We start from the raw sequence: 25,263 nt of genomic DNA on the forward strand, positions 1-25,263 counted from the left end.
TCCCAGTACTTTGGAAGGCAGAGGCAGGCAGATCACTTGAGGTCGGACGTTCAAGGACAGCTTGATGGCAAAACCCCATCTCTACTAAAAATACAAAAACTAGCTGGGCATGGTGGCAGGCACCTGTAATCCCAGCTACTCAGGAGGCTGAGGTAGGAGAATCCCTTGAAACTGGGAGGCGGAGACTGCAGTGAGCCAAGATTGAGCCACTGTGCTCCAGCCTGGGCAACAGAGTGAGACTCCATCTGAAAAAAAAATTTTTTTGGCCGAGTGCGGTGGCTCAAGCCTGTAATCCCAGCACTTTGGGAGGCCGAGGCGGGCATATCATGAGGTCAGGAGATCGAGACCATCCTGGCTAACACAGTGAAACCCCGTCTCTACTAAAAATACAAAAAATTAGCTGGGTGTGGTGGCAGGAGCCTGTTGTCCCAGCTACTTGGGAAGCTGAGGTAGGAGAATGGTGTGAACCCGGGAGGCGGAGCTTGCAGTGAGCCGAGATCGCACCACCGCACCCCAGCCTGGGCAACAGAGTGAGACTCTGTCTCAAAAAAGATTTTTAAGTGACAAAATACCTAACAGCTTAAATTTTTTTTTTTTAATTTAAACAAGGCTACTCAATGCTGGCAAGAGTGTGGCGCATCTCCTGGGGGTCCCACCACCTCCCCACTCCCCCGGCTACCTCTCGCTCACGGACCCCTAACTGGCCTCCCAGCCACGCCTCATCTTGCCCTGCTGTCCATGGTACTCGTCCCGCAAATGCCAGGCGACTTCCTAACACTAGGCTCTGTGCATTTCACTCGCAGCTGACACACTTCAATGGCCCCAATTTTCATGGAATATTTAAAGAGGGGCTCTGGTGGGTGATAAAGAAAAGACTGGGCAACTCAGGAGGACCTGAAAGGCGCACAATTCTCAGCTGAGTATGGAGGGAGATGATGTAAAGATGGGAGAGCTGCTTTCAGGTCTTCTTGGGATTTTCCCTAAAGTCGGACCTTCTTCGCCGTCACAAGGGCCCAGAATAGAGTCCAAGCCACCAAAGGAAAAGTAAGGAAGTCTTAGCAGCAGCAAAGTTCTTAAACTATTTAGTCTTCTTTCAGCTAACTTTTAAATTGTGATTGGACAAAGAGACAAAAATATCTTAATCAATCAACAGATGAATGTCCTTCATTACCACAGGAGGCTCACAGAAGGCAGCAGGGAGCACACGGACATGACAATCCCCAGCCCACACTTAGCTAGCAGCCATGAGCTACCTGGTATATGCCAGCTGCTTGCACACAGCCGCGTGGTTCCTCATGCCTTTGCACATTCTGCTCCCTGTGCAGAATGCATGCCCTTCTCTTGGACACTCAGTTTTCTCCATGAAGCCTCTTCCTTCCCCAGCTCAGGCAGAATTGGACCTTCTCTTCTCCAATCGCTGGGCTCCCCCCATTTCAGACTCTCACTCTGCACACTGCTTCGTAGGGCTCGACGCTGAGACAAGGGGAGAAGGGGCGCTGGGGCGATTGTTCATCTTTCAATCCCAGAACCTAGCACCGTCCCTGGCTCACAGCAGGGGCCAAATGGAGGAACCAGCCAGGAAACAGAAGCACGTGAGAGCCGCTTCAGGTAGGGAGCACCCACAGAGGTGAGGGCTGGGACCAATCTCACACCCGTGGCTCCTCAGGCCCTCTGAGAGCTGGGATGGGCAGTGCTTGTTCTGGGAAGGAGAAAGGCATACAGGCAGGGCTGAGCAGTGCCCTGGGAGCCAACGTGGGTCTATTTAATATGCGGCGTGCAGATTCGCAGAAATCAATGCTCATTTTTAAAACTCTGCTGCCCAGAGCCACCTCCCTGTTTGATTCCAGGGTCAGTGTTAAGTATCTTTCTATTTATAACGCAACTTGACTGCAGTGGTGCAGTGCCGGTCCCACACCCAGCCACGGAGGTGGGGCAGGGTAGCACAGGAGGAGAAACTGAGGCCTGGAAACAAGACACCAGAAAGGCCAGGTAGTTACTGCCACAGCGAGAGAAATCTGGCTAGATGCACGCTCTCTGTGACCCTGGGGCCTGCTCCCTTAGAGGCCTCCAGACCAGCTGGGAAGTGCGACTCTTGCTCTGGGCTCCCGTGAGCTCAGCGAGAGAGGCTGGGTCTTTCAAAGTCATTCTACGAGGTACCAAAGGAAATGAACCTAGAGAGAAGGGAAGCATGAGGCGCCTGGCTTTCCCTGGCCGTGCTGCTGGCCTTCCCGTTGTCTGCAGCTCTCTATCTCTCACCTCCTGCAAGGCAGCCCAGGCCACTGCAGCTCCCAGGGGCTGTCACAGCTTGGCAGGCCCCCACTGGGCGCTGACCTCCAGCTCCTTCTCTGCCTCTCCGTCTCACACCCACCTCCAGGAGCCCAGACACCCCGACGTCCTCAAGGTCAAGGCTGAGGAAGACAGACCACTCTCGTGCCACTTCCCCCTCCCAGTTCTGGTTTCAGGCTTAGTGCACTCCTGCTCGCCAGGTCTCACCCCAGGTGAGATGCTGCCCCCGCTCCCAGGTCCTGCACGACGGCACATCCGTCCCAAATGACGCCCCCAGCCTCACCCAGCAGAGGTCATGTTCACAGCGCTCAGAGGTGTGCCCGCAACACTTCCTATCACACGAGGCGCAGAGCTGGGGACAAAAGCCTCACCAGTTCTCCTGGCCACCTCCTCAGAAAATGAGGAAGGAAAGAAGACAGGCAGGGCATGGGGCTTAAGGTCCAGGCGGCCGCCTCACACTACCACATCAGGAGCTCCTCAGGTCTTGGTCATGTCGATTAAAACCACAGCTGAAGGCCAGGTGTGCTGAGCCTGTTACAAAAAGCCCCTGACCCCGAGCACAGCAGAACACACGGGCTCCTGGAAATGAACACACAAACCTCTCTTCATTTTCTAACAGACAGAATCACAGACTGTTAGAATAATTGGAAGGATATCTAGAAATCATCAGGTGTAAACACTCCTTACAAATGAGGGAAATGGCCAGATGCAGTGGTTGATGCCTGTAACCCCAGTACTTTGGAAGGCTGAGGTGGGAGGATCCCTTGAGGCCAGGAGTTTGAGACCAGCCTGGGCAACACAGTGAGACTCTGTCTGTACAAAAAATTTAAAACTAGCCAGGTATGGTGGCATGTACCTGTAGCCCCAGGTACCCAGGAGGCTGAGGCAGGAGGATCGCTTGAGCTCAGCAGTTCCAGGCAGAAGTGATCGTGCCACTGCACTCCAGCTTGGGCAACAGAGTAAGATCCTGTCTCAAAAACAAACAAACAAATGAGGGAGAACGAAGTTTTGGGGAATAAGTGAATTTATTCAGGGTCATCTAGCAAGGTCAGAACACAACAAAAACAAACATCCCAACTTCTTGCCTTCCTAGTCCACATCCTTTCCACCACGCTGTAGTCATTCAACAAACATGTATCAGGCAGAGATCTCCTGGGCACTTCACTTGGTATATGGGCTCAACTTGAGACACAACTGGTTTCTGTTTCCAAGCAGCTTATAATTTAAGGAGGAGGGAGGGAGTGAGGGAGGAAGACAGAAAGGAGGGAGAGAGATCTTTAAACAAATGACAGAGCCAGGCACAGTGGCTCACACCTGTCATCCCCCAGCAACTTGGGAGGCCAAGGGAGGAGGATCACTTGAGACCAGGAGGTCAAGACCAGGGGCAATACAGCAAGACCCCCATCTCTACAAAAACTTAAAAATTAGCCAGGCATGGTAGTATCCACCTGTAGTTCTAGGTACTTGGAGGCTGAGGTGGGAGGATCCCTCGAGCCCTGGAAGTCAAGGCTACAGTGAGCCAAGATCATGCAACGGCACTCCAGCCTGGCCCTCATCTCTAAACATAAAAAATAAACAAACACAAACTTTTTCAACAGCACAAGCATGTGGTAAGTGCTAGAATGCCAGTATGGGCATAGATGAGGAGGTGTCTGCCTCACAGATGAGGAGTGAGGAAATTGCCACACTCCCAGAGATTCATCGCAAACGAGGACAGTCCACATCTTTCCACACCCTCCCTACGAGTGCGGAACCACCATCTGGTCACAGCCCCTTCTTCCGGCCTGTAGGACACACCTTTCAAAGGCCCAGAACATTTCTGGGATTGAATTTTCATCATCTGTCAACAGCAGTTGATTAAAGAGCGAGAGCCAGTACGGACATAGATGAGGAGGTGTCCCGTGGGAGTACCTGCGCTGCACCCGACGGGTGAGTACAGTCTGCCTGGCAGAGGGAAGAGAAAGGGCGTTGCAGGGAGAGCAAATAGCACGGGCAAGACCCAGCAGACGGCAGGGATGTAGCAGAACCAAGAAAGCACAAGAAGAGTCTAGTGGGTGGTCATACAGCTCGTGAGGGCCACGGGCAGGGCTGCAGCCACACAGACTCCGAGCTTTCCTCGGGAAGACAGGGAACCACTGAACTCACCCACCTGGGCACAGCAAGTACCTTCCACACACCAGGCACAGTCCACCAGGCACAGCCGACCAGGCACAGCCGACCAGGTCAGTGGGCACAGCCACTTTGCAGGACAGCAAAGGACGGCTTGGAGGAGACTTGTCAGGAAGCTATGGTCATGTTCAGGTAAGACGCCTTAAGCACCTGAACTGGGAAAGTGGCATCCAGAGACAGTGGTCTGGAGGCACAGTCAGCAGAACCTGGGCGTGGGGTGAGAGAAATCCCTGAGAGTGCTTCAAGCTCAGGGTGGGAGGGCCCAGCAGTGGTAACACCCTGTGCTGGGACCAGCCTCTCTGTTTAATAGACTCGCCTGCTGCGTGCGGTTAGTTACCTTTCCATATCTACGTGTTGGAGAAGCTTGCTATTCTCTGCAGGCTCAATCAACACCTACAGGTTGATGCTGATTACAAAGCCAGCATGCCTCCAAAGCTGAAGAAAGCCTTGCTAAGTGACAGTGCTGATGGATCTGGTACAACAGCGGGTCAATGAAGTGGCCCATCGCACCGCCCGCCCCATCGCCCATCTCAGGCCTCACTTGTACCAGGAGTGGCTCTTGGCCAGGAGAGGGCCTCAGGAACCCTGCTGGCAGAGGCCACAGAACGTCGGTGAAGACACCCCAGACCAGACTCCCGCAGCCGTGATTCTATGCGTTAGGGTGGGACTCAGCAAGCAGCTTTTAAGTTCCCCCAGTGAGTGATGCAAGCACTCGCTCACACCAGACTAAGAATCACTAGTTATTAATCCCTCTCATTTTAGAGATAAAGAATCAGGTCTGCAAAGCTAAGCACTCATCCACAACTGAAAACAGCATGACCCTGGCCATCCTGGGCCCCCAGGGTTGCCTCCAGAGCTGGGCGGGGAGGCAGAGGGCCGACTGCACCAGGACCAACCTGCATCCCTCACTTCCCAGCAATGCTCCGAGAGCGGAGGCTGGGGTGGCGGTGGGGCAGGGGCAGGGTGACGGATGGATCCTGCTTTGCTGGCTGCTACCAGAGGGCCAGGGAGGAAGAGGAGAAATGAAAAGCCTGGGAGATATTTTCCCTGTGATTTGTGCCACTGGAGATGCCCTGTAGCAATATTTATCCTGCGGCTCTGTCCCACTTTCGTTTATTATCCAGCTTAGCCTGAGTTATCACAACCAGGACGGGACCCATAAACCAGCTGCCTGACACCATGGGGACCGTGAAGCATATTTTAAAATCTCAAGGAGCAGTTTCAACCCTCCATGGAAATGTAAAGAAATAGGTGCACCTTCATCCTCTGGGGACCACGGCCACTCTGGATGCAGACACAGGGAGAACGTGACACACAGGAGAAACTGCCACACTCCCAGAGATTCACTGCAAACAAGGACCACACCCTACCTACAAGTGCAGAACCACCATCTGGTCACAGCCCGTAGGACACACCTTTCAAAGGCCCAGAACATTTCTGGGATTGAATTTTAATCATCTGTCAACAGCAGTTCATTAACAAATTTGGCAGTAAATGAATGAATGCTGAATTTACTGGGCATTTTCTATTATGTAGTAGGTCTGTGCTGGGAAAAGGGGGGTTAGAAGAATAAGGAGTGGCTCTTGGCCAGGAGAGCCCCGCTGGCAATTATCTGATCTATCAGATCTATTTACAGGGACACACAGGGATGGGTAACTAACAATACAGGAAGGATAGGTGGGTCTGATGGGTGAGAGAGGGGACAGCAGGGGCTATCAGGACATCCAGGGTCAAGGGACCCTCAAGGTTGGGGCTGGCATTATGGAAAACATGAGAAGAGAGTGGGCAGTAATTTGCAGACTGATAGCAAACAGTTTCTGTGGATTATGGATTAGTCATGTGATCTAGTTACTGGGTTTATGGCAGCGCACAAAACCAGGAGGAAAAACAAACAGGCCCTCCTATGGCTTGCATTCTGATTTGAGGACATGGGGGTGACAATAAAGAATATATATAGATAGATAGATATAGATATATATGCTATGTAGAAAAATAAAGAGGGATAAGGAAGATAGGACTGGGCGAGGGTCGCTGCTTTGAACAGAAAGGTCAGGAGGTCTCGGCACACATCAGGACAGGGCAGCAACAGGGAGATGTGCTGGGAAACTGTTCCCACAATCCAAGCACGAGGTCACAAATGGTGGCTGGATCAGGGCTATAGCCACAGAAGCAGCAAGAGGAGGAAAATTCCTGGTTGACCTACAGAGGAACACAGGAGCGGGGAGACCAGGAGTATGCTTTTCAGTACCTTAGGACGTCTATTAGTTATCCAAGTGGAGATGCAGATGCTACGCTTTTATGAGTCAAAGAACTTTAGAAACAGAAGGAGCTTTAGACAGCATCAACCCAGGAGTCCTTACCCAGCAGACAATGAGGTGATGGTGGACCTCGAAGCCTCGGCCAGCAGCCCCACAGGTGCCACAGCTGTGCACGTCCTTCTGCTCTACATCCAGCCATCCTCCCCAACACTCCTGCGGTGTGGTTCAGCTGGGTAGGCCTGATCTCTGCAGCCATCTCATTCTACAGATAAGGTGCTCTGTGGCCAGGAGAAGCCACACGCATGACCATGGCTATCTGCTCCCCCATCACGACCTCCACACACAGAACTGACTCAGTGATCTCTTCTCTACGCCACGCACATCCACCAGATCAGATTTTGTTTCCAACAATGTAATTTTGATGACAAGGAGGAAGAGAAAAACAAAATCTCTGCTTCTAAAAGTGTTGTAATTGTAAGATTTGCCTTTGGAGTCTGAGTTTCTCCCCACAGATGTATATTACATGCGGAATCCTATGCTACATGCTATCTGGAGCAAGCTGGCCGTAGATTGGTGTGTCCAACGCAGGAGTTTGGGTTGTAGGTATAAAACTGGAGTAACTGCAAAGTCTATCTCCATGGAAAAGGAAGGAAAATACTGAGCCCTGGCAGAGATCAGTGCAAAATATTCCCTGCAAACACCATAAACGAGATGGATGGGAGAGAAATTCAGATGTAAGAGACATTTATTGAGCACCCTCTATTTCCAGGCTGTTTGCCTCACTCAATCCTCACAGCAACCCAGTGAGATAGGTATTATTACTCCCAGATGAAGGACGTGGAACAGAGAGAGGTAAAGGGACTTGTTCAAGGTCACAGCAGCCAGAAAGTAGCAGAGATGAGACTCAGGATGCCCCCACCCCTACCCCAAGACATTCTGACTCCTCCTCAATCAGGGCTCTTTCCGACCTCATGCTACCTGGCAAAAACGAAGAGAGAAGGGGCCCCATGCTTGGGTTCAAGCGGATGGCTTGAGTCCCACTCAGGGAGCTGTACACACCTCTAAGCTTCTCTGCACCCTCCACCTCCCCCCTGCTCCAGGAAGCCACCTGCCCACCCTGACACCTGATACGATCTTCTTCCTGCCTTCAAATGTCATTCAAAACTGCCTCCTTGATACGTCTTCCAAACTCACTTGCATGGTTCCCACTCCTCCAACAAGCTCACAGGCATGGAAGCCCTTCCCAGATGCCTGGGCCGGACCCTCGACACTGGGATCTAGGCCTTTTCTAGCTGCGATTCCCACATCTGGACTGATGCCTATGGTGCTGAGGGTTCACAGGGTTTGTTATTAATAATGGATCACATTACTTTTATCAGCATTTTTCACTTTTCCCAGGTTGTCATACCGTTAACTCACATGGTCCTTAATGGCCACTCTGGGCAGTAGGGAGGGCAGGTACACGTGTCACCCATTTGGCAGGTGGAGAAGCTGAGATTTGGGGGATAAAGGACTTTTCCCAGGACACCAAACTAATACCCAAACCAGAACTAGAAATCAGAGCTTCTTTCTAAGTCAAAGGTCTTTCACCAGATCACATGAACTCCCTCTCTGCCCTGACTTCTAGAGCAGGGACTTCTTCCACTCCTCTCTCAGAGAATGCCAAAGCCAATCAGACCTCCCCCCAGCCCTAAGGTCAACCTGCCCACATCCACCCAAAACAGAGGTGCCTTCTGCAGACTAAGGAGGAAGACAGAGCATGGAAGGTGGGCCGTGCAGTGAGGGCCTCTGCCCCTCTCCCACGCTCCATGCGCAGAAGCTGGAATGGTCTCTGAGAACTCATGGGCAGGTGAAAATGGAGCCAGTTTTCTCTCCTCTGGCTGCTCCATAGTGTCATCCTGGCAGACTGTTGCCAGGGGGTCTAGAATGAAGAGAGAAATGATGAAAAGATAAGCATACACACACTTCATGTTCCCAGCTCCGTTTAATGCCACATGAGATCACCACCTTGTATTTCCCCACTACCTTCCTCCTGAGTCACGTCCAAACCTGAGCTCATCCATCTGCACGCCCACACTGGCCGGGAGGGAGGCGGGGCCCTCAAGGCAGTGCATCTGATTCATTCATTTACTCAACGAGTACTTTATGGTGGAGACACAGAAAAGGAAGGGGGCGGAGAGTGGCCTCGGCTTTCCAGAGAGACAGGGCCTGGTCTGGGAAGAAAATTAAGATTTATCAAATCCTCTCCATCCAGAGCTCAATTCTTTCCCAATGCCTATAACTGCTCTTGAAACATCCATTGGTAAAGAGATTGGATGCAGCACTTCACAAGCAAGAGACAGTGATTCGCAGATAGAAATGGAGGGAATGGGTAGAGATGGGGGCAAAGAGAAAGTAAGTCGGCTCCCCACTGCCCCCCAGCTCTGGCACCTCCCAGCTTGTGACACTCTCTTCTTACCCCTTGTAGCCTCTTCTTAGACCCTGTCCTGAATTCATTCTGTCCTGTGTGCTTGACGCTGAGCAGCTGCAGACAGGCCCAGGTCTTGTTCACCCAGCACCCCTGCAGCACCCGTAACATACTGGGAACGCACAGATTTCGGCTCCACTCTCAGTCTTGAATGGAAGGAGGCAAAAAGACAAGGGCTAGAGGGGAGATTTTATGAAGACCTTAGCAACTAAAAAGGTTTGAGGCATCTGGAAAGAGCTGGCACAGCGTAGAGGGAGGAAGAGTTTTCCCATGATAGAGAAAAGAGCGAACGATTCTCTGTCAAGGATGACTGGTCCTACTCCTGCCTTGCAGGGCACTGAGCTAAACGGTGGTGTGGTCTCCACCGGCCTGGGCTTCTGTGGCACGGAATAAGTGACATGGGGGTGTACCTCCTGCTGCTGCTCATCCGCTGGACCCCAGGACACGCTTTCATCCACAAAGGCCTGCAACCCAGACTGACCCCAATCCTCCCAGGAGGACAGGCCCATGGCCTGACCCTGCAGAATAAGACCCAGAGCTCCCAAAGGAGCCAGTGGATGGGCCCAGAAGGGTGGTCCATGCAAACAGGCACATTGCCCCAGATGGGAACTCTGCAGGTATGGAGTAAGGCCCCCCCATTCCCGGCCAGAGTGATGCCAGCCAAAGTCCCTGGAGGAAAGTCAGTCAGCCCTGGCCGCTGCATACTAGGTCAGCAGCCACATCTGGCCCCCAGTAGCTCCTAGTCCCTGCCATCCCGATCTCAAGTGGGAGGCCATGCTCACAGCACTTAGGCAGCAGTTGCCTGGACTTGGAGCCACATTTGTGAGGGCTGTGCATACCCCAAATCCAGCTCATCATGGGCTAATAACTCCACATCCATCCCAGCCCATCACCATCATCCCTTCCTGGCTGAACCTTGGGCTGACCTCCCACTAGTTTTATGAGCACCTACACACCAAGCACCATCCTAACCATTAAGGGGAAAGATGTGCAAAAGTACACAAGAGATAAGCCCAATCTCCAGGGCTTACAGTTTTTTTCTATTCTAAGCTGATCAATACTGCACTCAAGTTATATGTTTATCTATCATCCCTAAAATGTGTCCTCATTCGCTGGCACAGAGTAGCTAACTTAACAGAAGAGCTAAAAACCTCCATCTATGTGCAAAATCCCATTCCTACTGCTCATCTTCACTGGTCATCGGTGAAATCAACAGTCACAGTGAGATATCTCATTAGTGAGAGATCATCAATGAACTACAGCCACTTGCAGCTACGTGGATGCATCTCATTTTTAATGTTGAGAAACAGAAGCCACACAAAAGAACACAAGCTGTATGATCCCATTTATGGAAAGTTCAAAACCTAATCTACGGGCCGGGCATGGTGGCTCACACCCGTAATCCCAGCACTTTGGGAGGCCGAGGTGGGCAGATCACCTGAGGTCAGGAGTTCCAGACCGGCCTGGCCAACAAGGTGAAACCCCGTCGCTACTGAAAATACAAAAATTAGCCAGGCTTGGTGGCGGGAGCCTGTAATCCCAGCTACTCAGGAGGCTGAGGCAGGAGAATCATTGGAACCCAGGAGGTGGAGGTTGCAATGAGCCGAGATCGTGCCATGACACTCCAGCCTGGACAACAGAGTGAGACTCCATCTCAAAAAAAAAAAAAAAAAAAAAAAAACAACTAACACTAATACAGGCTGTCAGAGATCAGGTTGGTGGCTACCCTTGAGCAGGAGCAATGTCTCGAAAGGGGAATGGAGGTGACATCCAAGGTGTTAGGAATGTCCTGTTTCTCAATCTGGATGCTGGTCCCACAGATGTGTTCACGTCTATACAAAAATTCATCAAATGCTGCATTTTTGCATACGTATGTTATACTTCAACAGAAGGTTAGAACATTTTCCATTTCTGCCCATTTATTTATCCCCGCAGCCCCTTTCATATAAAAGGACAAAGCTGTTCATGTAAAATAAATCACTGATCATCTATATGTATAATACTAGTCTTTTTTCATCTCTAAAAGGAAGAATATGAGATAATCTCTAAGGAACCTTCCAGCTTTAGAAAGTATGATGCTTTGATCCTATTCTTAGTAAAACCTCATTAATCAGTAATAACCAATCCTTTCTAAATTAGTGAAAAGTGCAAAATACGGAACGTTTGTTGAAAGAAAGGCAGCATTACTGCTTGCAAGAACTACGCACGTTACAAAATAAAATATAAATGTCTATTAAATTGAAGTTAAAGAAAAATAATACAATATACATTAGGCTTACACTACTTAATACTGCTTGAATATTGTTAGAATTCTGTGTCTCTCCCATGTTAGGTCCTCTTTTCAACCATTTTCATCCAGAGGAGTCAGGAATGCCAAACTAGTATATCTACTGTATCATTAGCGGCCACATGAGCGCGTTTTGAGAGTAACATTGATTCAGATGCCTGTAATTCCCACACCTTGGCCACTTCCCTCCATGGCCCTGTTAGACCGACACGTTCCATCCACACCTGGGTAAATCTGAGCCTGGCCTGAGTCTCGGTGCGGAGCCACTCCTTGAAGCCCGTCCCCTGCATGAGGCTGCCTCGAACACGGCTGAGACACAGATTACTTATGAGACTTAAGACGCCCCTGGGAGCTCAGCAACTCCAATGATGCAGCAGATTCTAGCAGGCAGCAGGACGAGAATACCAGGCGCCATCATAAATTAAACCTCTGCTCGGTGGCTAATCTCACGGGCGCCTCACAAAGACACAGACAGACTGCCTACAGCTCACTTGCGGTCTTGAGAGCTTACAAGCAGGGGCGCCTCCCTCCCGGCTGCCAGCAGACCCACAGCTTTGCGAGCAGCTCTCTCTGGGCCTCAGTATCTCCTTCTGTACAATGGGGAGAAATGCTTCATGACCCTCGCCTTGCAGTACAGCAGCGACAACAGAACTCACTCACTAACACTTTAAATACTTCTGGACTCCTCCGTGAAACAAGAGAGCATGGGGTATGTCTCAAAGAAAGTGATTTCCTGGAGGTCATCTGCAAGTCCAAAGAGCAGAACCTGCCCAAGGAACTGACACTTCACAAAGTTTACCGAAAAATGAACAAATGAACCCAATTCCTGGCAAACCCCCATTAATGAGCGATAAGAAAGCCCTCTATTTTCCCCACCAACAGAGAAGATGAGCAGTGGGATTCGCGGCCAGTACTTCCCTGCTTCTTTGCTAAGATCTAGATGCACTGAGGACTCAGGTCTACAAACCTTCATTCCATCAGGAAAAACAGCAGCTGATTAGACCTCCCTTCCCCCAGTCTAGGGCTGTGAGTGAACTTCCCCTCCTCTAGCTCCACCACCTGTCTCTGGACCAAATCCAGTTCAGACAGAGGCATTTCCTGAGCTCTGCAAGCTCGCTGATCCTGGAGGTTAATCCTACCCCGCTATGGCCAGGCCACCAGACAAGAGCCTCTTTCCTCCCAACCAAGGGAACCACAGAATCCTAGAATTTCAGGGCTCGAAGGGACCTGAGAAGCCAGCACGTTCAAGGCTCTGAAATGTCCAAGGATTATCCCAAGGTCACGAAGCAGAAATGGAGAGGCCAGGATTCAGAGCTAGGTCTTCTGACCCTCAGCCTAATGCTCCTTACTCTACCCAAGACACGGCCTCCTTGCCATCCAAAATGCCACTGCGGCCCATTGGTGGTGGCAACCTGGAGTGTTGTACTGAGAAAGCTCAGCAGGCTCAGTCTGGGTGCAGAGTGAACGGTGTTGTGATCAAGTAGCAATATCCACCTGCAGCAAAGGAGGAGGGTTGTGCAGTAGGCACTTGCCAACCTACCATGACACTGCTGGCTCCCAGGAGTCACCGCAAGATGCCCCTGCACCACCACGATCCAGCAATCTCTGAGTGTCATTCTCCCCTCGCAGGCCTGGGACAAGTGCAAGGGCCAGCGAGAGGAGCTAACCCAACAGGGAAGAGAAGAAACAGCCAGAGAGTAAAGAAGACCAGAATGAGTTGGGAGCAAAATCCAGAAAAAACTTTTATTTCAAATCAAGGATGATTTGTTGAGTGCCTGTTATTCATTTATTGGACAAACACGTATCAAATGCCCACTGCATGCCAGCCATGGTGGAGCTCCCTGACCAGTGCTACGTACCACAGAACATAAAACAAACTTCTCTCTTATTTCTGCAGCTTCCTGACCAGTGCTACGTACCATGGAGTGTAAAGCAAACTTCTCTCTCATTTGTGCTACACATCACCTTCTTTTCTGCTCTGCAGACCCTGTGTTTGAAAACAGAGATAAACCACCTCCCAGGACTGTTTTGAGAATCAAAAGCAATAACGCATATGAAAGCATCTTAGGAAAAAGAAAGCCCCATCTAAATACAGAGCAGGCCACCATTTCCTTCCTTCCCTTTCCTCTCATCAGGGACTCTGCTACCTAATGAACGGTCCAGCCTCAGTACCACTGGTCTATCCCAAAGGACCTCTATAGCTTGGCATTCTAAGTGGGCCCCCTTCCGCTGGCCCTCCTGCCCCTCTCAGACCCACCCTCCAGATCAGGAACTGGGGTGAAGGAGGCAGGGAGGAGGCCTCCTCCTTGCAAAGAGGAGAAAACAGAGAGAGCTGCCTAATCAATTGGAGATGGAAATCCAGCCTCTACATTAATGACAGCAGGTGAGTGAGTCTCTAATATCCACAGGCAGTAACTCACACCAGAGATTTTCTGTATCCTCCAGGGCAGAGCAAGGGATTACCACTGATGTGTTATCTGCTCCAATTCTTCCTGCCAGGAGTCAAGCATAATACCTTAGTAATGAGGTCTCGCTGATGCTAGCTGCACAGAGATATGTAAATTATACGCAATGGATTGGGAACACCACACGCTGACATCTGTCTCTCGTAGATACCTCCTACTCCAGGACGTGAAACCCAGGAAAATCCTCTGAGTGGCAAAAAGTTGTAGGCAGAACAGTAAGCCGGGAAAAAGACCCAACATCAACAATGCGTGACCCAGGTGCCATAGTTAAGCAGACTTCATGGAGTGGCAATGGTCTATGAAACACCATCCTAGGTGTAGTGGGGTGGAAGGGAGGAGAAATGACATAAAATGCAAACAGAAAGTCATGGTCGCTGCTCTATACAGGGTGTTTCAATGCTGGCGTGAAAACAGACGCACAAATATCGTACCATGGGGTAGAGTGTGGAAAGTGCCAAACGGAGGTAGACACAAAAGAGCGAGAGGAGCAAAAGATGGGATTGTCATATTCAATATGGGGCTTACAGACAAGACATTTAAACTGGCCTTTGAACAGTTGGTAGGCTTCTGAAAACAGCCAAAGGGCAATGGGGAATGAGGTGAAAGGAACGGCTTGAGCTCAAGGTAGAAAAGCATTCATTCATTCATCCACTATTGATCATGCCAGGCAGTGTCGAGATGCTGGGGACTCCAGAGAGAGCTGCACGAACAAGCATGGGAGTGCTCCGTGTGGACTGCAGCCAGGGACCACGGAAGGGGGTGGGAATACGCTTGGAGAAGACAGCTGGGGCCCTACTGGGGAGATTCACCAATGACTGGCAAGACTCTCCCTTCCCATGCTGTCCACAGTGGGATGAAGGAGAGGATGTGTCCCTCTGACGTTTTGCTGCCCCCACCCTGACACTCTCTCCAGCAGGATGTCTGGGGCTTCCAGGGCTGCCATAGCTCTCAAGGCAGGGGAGATGGTGACTTGAGCCTCAGCCCTGGAGGCCTGGGAGAGAAGGGAGACATGTAGCCTAGAGCCTGGTATAACCATAACTTGTCTCATTAACTTCCCTTAAATCTACCCGGGGGACCTATTAGCTCTGCTGAGAAAGAGCTGAGGGGAAAGAAAATGGTCTTCTTCTGGCCCAAAAGCAGGGTGAGATTAAAGGAGCCAAAAAGCTGAAAATTACTTCTTTTTTTTACTAAACATTCATTACCTCTGGTCTTGGCTGTCACTATCATCTTTTCCCTGGCCTGATCAACGGCTTCCAAGAGCCCCATCAGCTGGACCCAGGGGCCCTCAAATACCTCTCCAGGTAGAACAAGAGTTGATAACCTCTCTGCTATTGGTTCCAGCAGGTCTCTCAGCCAGGGACACTCCCCTGCTATGATGAAAGCCCACATCCTCCTGTTCTGACCTTCACCATCACCTGAATCAATTATTTAGCATGCAGCTGCATATAGCACTGTCTTAGTCTGTTTTGTGTTGTTATAAACGAATACCTGAAACTGGATGATTTATCAGGGAAAAGGTTTATTTGGCTCACGATTCTGATGTCTGAGCACCTGGTGAGGACTCAGGCTGCTTCTTCTCATGGTGGAAGGCAGAAGTGAGCCAGCATATGAAGATATCACATGGTGAGAGAGGAAGCAAGACAGTGGGGGGAGGTGCCAGGTGCCAGGCTCTTTAACAACCAGCTCTCAGGGGAACTGCTACAGTGAGGATGTACTCACTCACCAGAGAGGACATGACTCTATTCATGAGGGATCTGCCCTCATGACCCAAACACCTCCCATTAGGCCCCACCCCCAACAATGGGATCAAATTTCAACCTGAGGAGGCCATGCAGGCACCATGGCTCATGCCTGTAATCCCAACACTTTGGAAGGCTGAAGCAGGAAGATGGCTTGAGCCCCAGCATTCAAGGCTGCAGTGAGCTGGAGTGCACCCACTGCACTCCAGCCTGGGTGATAGAGTGAGACTCCATCTCTAAAACAATAGATAGATAGATAGATAGACAGATAGATAGATAGATAGATAGATAGATAGATAGATATCAACCCAAGGTTTGGAGAGGACAAATATTCAAACCATATCTAGCACCATTCTGGGTCTAGTGAACAGCAAGTTACACACACACAGAATTGTACAGTCTCAACACAAAAGGCTGAGAGGGGCTGGGGAGCTGCTCGCTAGTGCTCTTCCAGCAGGAAAGGGCATTTTCCAAGAGCACTTTCCCCAGGCCAGGCCCCACGCTAGGTGCTCCACCTACCTCCTGCTCCCCAGATGGTGGGTTTTAAAGGGCTCCAGGTGTCCTTTAAGATCCTATTTATGTCAACAAATGGTGCTGGGACAGCTGCATACCCACAGGCGAAAAATGTAGTTGCCCCCTACCTCACACCATACACAAAAAAGGAACTCAAAATGAATCATGGACCTAAATGTAAGAGTTAAAACTATAAACCTCTTAGAAGACAAGATAGGTATAACTCTTTGTGACCTTGGATATGGCAATTATGCCTTGGATATGACACCATAAACATAACAAAAGAAAAATTAGATAAATTGGACTTCAGTAAAACTAAAAACTCTCTCTCTTTTTTTTTTTTCTTTTGAGACTGAGTTTCACTCTTGTTGCCCAGGCTGGAGTGCAATGGCGTGATCTCAACTCACCACAACCTCCGCCTCCTGAGTTCAAGCAATTCTCCTGCCTCAGCCTTCCTGAGTAGCTGGGATTACAGGCATGCGCCACCATGCCAGGCTAATTTTGTATTTTTAGTAGAGACAGGGTTTCTCCATGTTGGTCAGGCTGATCTAGAACTCCCGACCTCAGATGATCCACCCGCCTCAGCCTTCCAAAGTGCTGGGATTATAGGCGTGAGCCACTGCGGCCCAGCCGCAAAATTAAAAACTCTTATGTTGCAAATAACACCATCAAAAAAAGTGAAACCTACAGAATATGAGAAAATATTTGCAAATCATATATCGATTAAGGGGCTTAAAACCAGAATATGTAAAGAATTCTTTTTTTTTTTTTTTTTTTTTTTTTTTGAGGCGGAGTCTCGCTCTGTCGCCCGGACTGGAGTGCAGTGGCCGGATCTCAGCTCACTGCAAGCTCCGCCTCCCGGGTTTTTACGCCATTCTCCTGCCTCAGCCTCCCGAGTAGCTGGGACTACAGGCGCCGCCACCTCGCCCGGCTAGTTTTTTGTATTTTTTAGTAGAGACGGGGTTTCACCGTGTTAGCCAGGATGGTCTCGATCTCCTGACCTCGTGATCCGCCCGTCTCGGCCTCCCAAAGTGCTGGGATTACAGGCTTGAGCCACCGCGCCCGGCCAAGAATTCTTACAACTGAATAATAAAAAGACAAATATCCAATTTTAAAATAAGAAAAGTATACGAATAGAAGATACACAAGTGGCAAATAAGTGTAAGAACAGATGCTCAACATCATTCATCACTAGGGAAATGCAAATGAAAACCACAATGAGATACCATTTCACACTCACTAGGATGGCTCCAAAAAGACAGAAATTAACAAGCGTGGACAAGGATGTGGAGAAATTGGAAAAGAGTCTAATTCCCAATCGGAATACATTGCTGGTGGGAATGTAAAATGGTACAGCCACTTTGGAAACCAGTTTGGTGGTTCCTCAAAAAGTTAAACAGAGAGTTACCATATGATCCAACAATTTCACTCCTAGATACCTGAAATAAATAATAAAAATAAAATAAAATAAATTTTTTAAAGTCCACACAAAAATCTATATACAAGTGTTCATTGCAGCATTAGTCAAAATAGCCAAAAAACTGAAACAACCCAAATATCCATCAAGTGATGAATGGATAAACAAAATGTGGCATACCCATGCAAGGAAATATTATTCCGTAATAAAAAGGAACGAGGGGACAGGCGCGGTGGCTCAAACCTGTAATCCCAGCACTTTGGGAGGCCGAGACGGGCGGATCACGAGGTCAGGAGATCGAGACCATCCTGGCTAACACGGTGAAACCCCGTCTCTACTAAAAAATACAAAAAACTAGCCGGGCGAGGTGGCGGGCGCCTGTAGTCCCAGCTACTCGGGAGGCTGAGGCAGGAGAATGGCGTAAACCCGGGAGGTGGAGCTTGCAGTGAGCTGAGATCCGGCCACTGCACTCCAGCCTGGGCGACAGAGAGAGACTCCGTCTCAAAAAAAAAAAAAAGGAACGAAGTACTGGCATATGCTACACCATGGATGAACCTTGAAAACATTATGCTAAGTATGCTAAGAAGCCAATCACAAAAAAAGTAAAACCCCTATTACATGATTCCATTTAAAATAAGCATCCACAATACAAGCAACACCACAGACAGAACACAGATTAGTGGTTGCCCAGGGCTGGGGGAGGAATGAGGGTTGGGAGGATATAGAGAATGGCTTCCAGTGGGTATGGGGTTTCTTTCTGAGGTGATAAAATGTTCAAAATGTAAACTGTGGCAGTGGTTATACAACTTGAACAGATTAAACCATTGAGTTGTATATTAAATATACAAATAGGTGTATCAGTTTGCTAGGACTGCCATAACCAAAGTACCACAGGCTGGGTGGCTTAAACAACAGAAGTTTATTTTCTCATGATTCTGGAGGCTGAGTCCAAGATCAAGGTGTCAGCTGGACTGGTTTCATCCATTTTCTCTCTCTTCTTGGCTTGTAGATGGCCATCTTCTCCCTTTGTCTTCACGTGATCTTTCCTCTGTATTTGCTTCTGTCTTAATATCCTCTCTCTATATATAGTTTCTTAACTGAGATGAGGGGTCTTGCCATGATGCCCAGGCTGGGCTTAAACTCCTGGGTTCAAGGGGTCTTCCTGCCTCGGCATCCCAAAGTGCTGGGATTCTAGGTATGAGCCATGGTGCCAGGTCCCTAATATCCTCTTATAACGGCACCAGTCACAGTGGATTAGGGCCTGCCCTGGTGATTTCATTTAACCTCACTCACCTCTTTGAAGATCTTCTCTCCCTCCAAATACAGTCACATTCTGAGGTATGGGGTTAGGATTTGCGGGGGGGCACAACTGAGCCCGTAACAATGGGAGAGTGTGATGGTATATGAAGCATATCTCAAGAAATCTGTTCTTTAAAACCCCATCCACAAATCCTAGAAACTAGATAGCCCACCCCTTGTTTTACAGATGGGGAACTGAGACCGACCCAGATAAGGTTAGCTACTCGCCCCAAATCACAGTTGGTGAGAGGCAGAGCTGAGAGGAGAAGGCACGTCCCCTGCTCTCAATCTTGTGTGCTTTCTACTACACCCTCCTGTCACCATAGCCTCCGAGGCTCAGAAACAACAGACAATAATGGGAAAAGTAAGAGAACTTTAAACTTAGAAAGAAAAATGCCTAAGAACTTAGATCATGTACAATGAAAGTGTAAATAGGCTCCCTGGCAGGGGGTGGGGAGCGCAGACAATCAAGCTCTGAGGAGGCCCTGGAAGAGACCTGCACAGTCACAGCAGAGGGCCCTAAGCAAAGCCAACATTAATTTCATATCTGTGAAGTGCCAGGCAAAGGAGGAGTACACTCCCAAGCAAGATGTGCTTTACAGAGGAGCTGGCGCTCCAGCTAATCCGCGAAGATTGGGCCTAATTCCACTGGGGTGAGGGCTGTCCAAGCAAAAGAGGCTGAGCGATCACAAGCACAAAGGCAGGTGGCTTCCAGACCTGTTCAGGAAGTAGTAAGTTGGCCGACACAGTGGAAGCCTATGCTTTTTTTTTTTTTTTTTTGAGACAGAGTCTTGCTCTGTCACCCAGGCTGGAGTGCAGTGGTACGATCTCGGCTCACTGCAACCTCCGCCTCCTGGATTCAAGCGATTCTCCTGCTTCAGCCTCCCGAGTAGCTGGGACTACAGGCACACACCACCATGCCCAGCTAATTTTTGTGTTCTTAGTAGAGACAGGGTTTCACCATGCTGGCCAGGCTGGTCTTGAACTCCTGACCTCGTGATCCACCTGCCTCAGCCTCCCAAAGTGCTGGGATTACAGACGTGAGCCACAGAAGCCTATGCTTTTTGCAAGGAACGGTGGAGGACAGTCACGCAAAGACAAGCTGAGGTCAATTCTGCAGAGCCTTGCACACTATACACAGATTTGAGATAGGAGCAGGGAGTGTGACATGACCCATGGGGTGCTGGGAAAGGTGGCTCCACTCACAGGCAGCAGACAGACTGAGCAGCCACTTCCACAGATCTTGTAGGAGGCATCCATGGGACAGGGGAGAGTGCTGACCAAGCGATCCCCAGGGGACACTCGTCCGGGACACAGGGAAGCAGGAAGCCCTGTGCTCCAAGGGGAGCTCTCAGATTTATCTCAATTAGACTTGGTCGAGGAAAGCAAGAAGAGGAAACTCCGCAGGCACTGAAAAGCCGCCAACTCCTGGAGCCCGTGTTGTGATCTGGTGCTGACAGTCCTTCATCTTTTCCATTTCTTTTTTTTTTAGTAGATAAAGGGAGGGGTGGAGAAGGGGAGAAAGACACAATGGAGTTGCTCGGTGAACAAAAGCCCTGGTGTGTTTTCGCTCATCGTCTTCATCAGGGGGTGCTGCTTTTGTCAGTACCCTATAATCATGTCTGAGGCCAGGCACAGCCCACAACTTACAATTCAGGCATAAATACATCCTGGACGGCGGTGGTGCCTGCCTGCTGGCATCTGCCCAGCACCCACCTGATCAGAGAAGTGGAAGGAAGTGCCCCAGGAATGGGAGAACGTGGCCTACAAGGTCTGGGACCATGGTTCCAGTCCTGGCTGCTTCCCTTGTAACCTTCCGCAGGACAGATGACCTCTCTAGGTCTGTTTCTTAGTTTACACTGACAGCAGTAGCAGCCGCTATTCACTATTCAATGTCTACTGTGTGCCAAAGACTATTTTAGGTTTTCATCCCTTACAAAATACCCGGCGATGCAAGCATTGGTCTCCCGTTTTACAGATGGAGAAACCGAGGTCCAGAGGCTAATGAGATTTGTCAAGGTCAGAAGGCTAAGCTTAACCCATATCTGTCTAGCTTCAAAAACCCACATTCTTAAAATACACCACATTCAGCCTGAATTAAGTGGAAATAATAAAACCTGCTCTGCCCTCTCTCACCTGTTTCTATGAGGCTCAGTGAGGGAGAATTTGTACTCAATACTGCAAAGGTACTGTCCTTATCAATACTATAGCTACTCAAGGTCAAAATGCAGTGGCCCTCAAGTTCATCAGACCTCACCTCAACCTTGGCCCTCAGCCCTTGACCCTTGCCCCAGGTCCTTCTCCTGCTCCACAGCCTTCCCAGCTAGCCAGCCAACCCTCCCACCCATCTCCGGATTCCACTTAACTCTAAGAAGCAGGCCGGGCGCGGTGGTTCATGCCTGTAATGCCAGCACTTTGGCAGGCCAAGGAGGGCAGATCACTTGAGGTCAGGAGCTCATGAACAGCCTGGCCAACACGGTGAAACCCCGTCTCTACTAAAAATACAGGCATGGTGGTGCACACCTGTAATCCCAGCAGACGGGAGGTTGAGGCAGGAAGATCTGGTAGGTTTGAATCTGGGAGGGGGAGGCTGCAGTGAGCCGAGATCATGCCATTGCATTCCAGCCTGGGTGACAGAGTAAGACTCCATCTCAAAAAAAACAAAAAACAAAAAAACAACTCTAAGAAGCAAAGTCGAAGTCTTGCCTAGATCCCAAACTCCAACACCTCCCCTATCAAGAAGACAGGAGATGCCTCTATCAGCACCTTGTCTCCTAGCCCCCCAACTCCCCATCTGCTGCCCTTCCCTCTCCCAGGCCTGGAGGGGGATACCAGAAGGGAGGACACAGATAAAAGCAAAAGGCCCAGCACTGGAAGGCTGCTTGCTTTATTATTCACAACGAGATCTGTCCTGGCCCTGCACAACCTTCCGGTTCTTCAGTACCATTTTCCCTTCCTCCCAGGGAGTCATCAAATGCCAAAGGTGCGCCCAGACACACTTCTCAATGCTGCTGACACAGGCTAGGGAGGAGGCTGGCCTGTTATTAACAGAGGAATATTGGAGCTGACATTGTCACTGATCTGAAACCTCCCAGCTAAGAAAAGCTTTGTTTTTTAAATAACTAATAAATAACACTGGGTGTTTACTTCCCTAGCAAGTCATATTTCTTAAGTATCCCTAGGTTCATACGTCATGGCTGTCAGCCGGGAAAACCACTGAGCAACGTCTTCAAGTCCTTTCGCCATCCTGAAGAGTTCAAAGCACTTCAGACAGACTCCCCTTTATCTCCCCCTAGAGATCTCGGAGGGGAGGGAGAGGGGGCCCTGGCAACTCCGCCTCCAGTATGCCTACAATAAATACTTGCTAACTGCCCAAGGGGGACAATTGTCCTCACTGTGCAGATGGGAAAAATGGGGAAAAGGAAATTTACTCGGCACCCACCTAATCCAGTCTTCCCAGTTCCAACTCCATGCTTCAAGCCTCTCTCACTCAAGGCCTAACTCTTCCCAAAGGGACTAGAAAAGGAAGACGTGGTCTTGCTCTGGCTCCCTCTTTTATTTTTTTCTTTAAGGGACAGGGTCTTGCTGTGTCATCAGGGCCCCAGTGGTATAATCATGGTTCACTGCAGCCTTAAACATTTGGGTTCAAGGGATCCTCCCTCCACAGCCTCTCAAAATGCTGGCATTACAGATGTGCAACACCATGCCGGGCCTGGAAGATGTGGTCCCTTCTAACAGTTTTTCAGGAGCAGCCTCCTTGTGCCAATTTCCTAAAAGCTCAGAACACGATCAACAGTCCCTGCCCGGCACTCCCAGAACAGCCCGTCTTCGGTTTCACTTGCGTAGCCAACCGTGTTATGCTTTGTATTGTAACTCTGTGTGTGAGCTGCTTCTCCCACACCCCGTGATTTTTATTAATTTCATCACTTTATGCTCTTTATATTCCCCAAAGTGCCCAGCATAACACCCTACCTTTAACACATAAAGCAAGGGTCACAAGTTGGTACCCTCAGACCAAATCCAGCCCCACCACGCGTAGGGGTTATGTGGTCTGCATCACGTTTTAAAATTTTTTTAATTAGCTGCTAGTAGTCGAAAATTAGGAGATGTTACCCAAAAATCAGAAGTTCAAATTTTCCTTGAAAAATGGAAGATCTAGAGAACGAAGAGAACCATGTAGGATACTTAACTGTTACAGACCACTGCCCTTTGAGACACTCCAATTGTCTCTGTCCTAGCCTGATCACGTCCAGGGGGCTGGAGAAGTCGCTAGAAAAGGGGCTCGGTGTGATCACGTTCAACCACTGGCACCCCAATGCCAGGTAATGATTACTGGGCGTGCAGGCAATCATGGAATCATTGCAGGTCCATGTGAGAGGCAGCTCAGCTGCTCAGGCCTGGAGTGCAGATGCTCACAGGACCGAAGTCATGTTTAAGTATTTATTTAAAACAAAAGAATCCTGTCTCCCATTTGTACTTAAGCACTAGCTCCTCTTTTGCACCGCCGAACATGTGCATCATGTTCTATGCTGGTCATTCTGCTGCAAAACAATGAAAGCAGGACGCTGAGGAAAATGGAGGGAAGGAGGAGAGAGAGGAAGGGAGGAATGCGCTGATGGGCCCACCACCCTGGGCTGTTATCACTCATCTGAGTTTGCAGGCTTGCATAAAGTTGATTGAATATAATCGAATGGGTGAGCCCATGGTCATTTCAGACTGCAAGTTCCCTAAGGGTGCAAGCTAGGCCTATTTCTCTTGCTTTGAATGGGGTCAGATGGGGAGTGCACTTAGGAATTATTGAATGAGTGAAGCAACATACTGAAAATCTATGTACCCAGGCCAGGGGGCTTCGAAGCCGGAGACAGGATAAAAATGCAGAGTTCACAGCCTTTAAAGCAGGGCCTCTGCACCTGACTGCCTTCCCAAGGGCAGTGTGTGAAAACAGACTCAGGCCAAGATCTGAGCTAAACCCTGTGGCTGCTCTCAGGCATCTGACTTCCGGCTGGTATTTAATAACCCAGAATGGCATCCCTCGTTGCTCTAGGAAAGAAAGCTTGGCTTCTTGAATTGTCCTAAGGAAATAATACAAAAGGGGGAATAGACAGCTAGACAGAGAGACAGAGATATATCCACAGACACACACACACACACACACACACGCACACACACATATAATATTAACACATGAATGTAATAATGCAGTTTCTACTATTTGGTAAGTTAAAATTGTTAGCTAAACATTCAACAGTAGGAAAACGGAGAAATAGGAAACAATTCCTATGTAGCCATTTAAAAGGGTGATGATGACGATGATCGTAATTGTGATGATTATGTAGCTTATGGTAAAACGTTAAAGAAAGCAAATAGAATGCAAAATTCTTAAAATGTTAAAGAAAGCAAATAGAAGACAAAATTCTATCTACATTATTGACTCTAACCATGCAAAAAAAAATTATGTTTGCAAGCAAATACAGACCGAAGGCATTACGGAAAATGGAAAACTGATTTGTCACAATGGCAGGTTTGTGAGGCATTTTTTACCCCTATTTCTTCGATTTGTGTTCTTATTACACAGCATTATTTATATGATAAGCATTTTGTTTTAAATGCCCAGTAGCTCCTGACCCTGAAATAAAGTAGCACAAGATGATGAGGGTGAGGCAGGAAATGTCTGCTTTGTTCAGGTCCTTCCAGGAGTCCCACAGTGGGGAGGCACAAGGTAAAGGTGTCACAAATCAGTCTGAAGACTTAGAGGGCTTCAAGGAAGGCCCGCCCTGCACCACCAGCACCACCACCACACCCCACACACGCACAGTCGAGCACACACCATAAAAGGAAGCTCAGTGTTTGCACTGAGCACAGATGCCGTCCTGGGGCCCCCACCTGTCAGGTGTGTGTGTGCCTCTGCTGCTCTGTCATTTCTGCTGTGGTTTCAGAGTCCCTGTCTTCTGATGCAGCATAAGAAAAGAAGGGGGCTCGGCTGGGCGTGGTGGCTCACACCTATAATCTCAGCACTTTGGGAGGCCGAGGCGGGTGGATCACCTGAGGTCAGGAGTTTAAGACGAGCCTGGCCAACACGGCGAAACCCCTCTCTACTAAAAAATATAAAAATTAGCCGGGCATAGTGGCAGGCATCTGTAGTCCCAGTTACTCGAGAGGCTGAGGCAGGGAGAATTGCTCGAACCCTGGGAGGCGGAGGTTGCAGTGAGCCAAGATCGCGTCACTGCACACTAGCCTGGGCAACAGGGTGAGACTCCGTCTCAAGGAGGAAGGCTGCTTGCCAAGGGGGGGCAGGTGTGTCAGAAGGACGGAAGGACTGCCACAGGACCTTCCAAAAGGAGGGGTCGATGGGATGCCAAATCC

General features: G+C 49.4%; 1 protein-coding gene across 4 annotated transcripts in view; it reads right to left on the reverse strand.

The window, feature by feature from the left end:
* TSPAN9 (tetraspanin 9) overlaps positions 1–25,263 on the reverse strand; it is a 210,133-nt gene that overhangs the window by 106,164 nt on the left and 78,706 nt on the right. Inside the window, exon 1 of one of the 4 annotated variants that reach the window (XM_033223193.1) lies at positions 2,658–2,827. The exons of the other annotated variants lie outside the window; for them this stretch is intronic. The gene's annotated coding sequence lies outside the window, so the exon portion shown is untranslated. Of the gene's footprint in view, positions 1–2,657; positions 2,828–25,263 lie in introns of those variants that run through there. 4 annotated transcript variants of the gene reach the window in all.

Source organism: Trachypithecus francoisi, unplaced genomic scaffold, assembly GCF_009764315.1.
Source record: "Trachypithecus francoisi isolate TF-2019V2 unplaced genomic scaffold, Tfra_2.0 Lachesis_group11, whole genome shotgun sequence".
Taxonomy (NCBI): Eukaryota; Metazoa; Chordata; class Mammalia; order Primates; family Cercopithecidae; genus Trachypithecus; species Trachypithecus francoisi.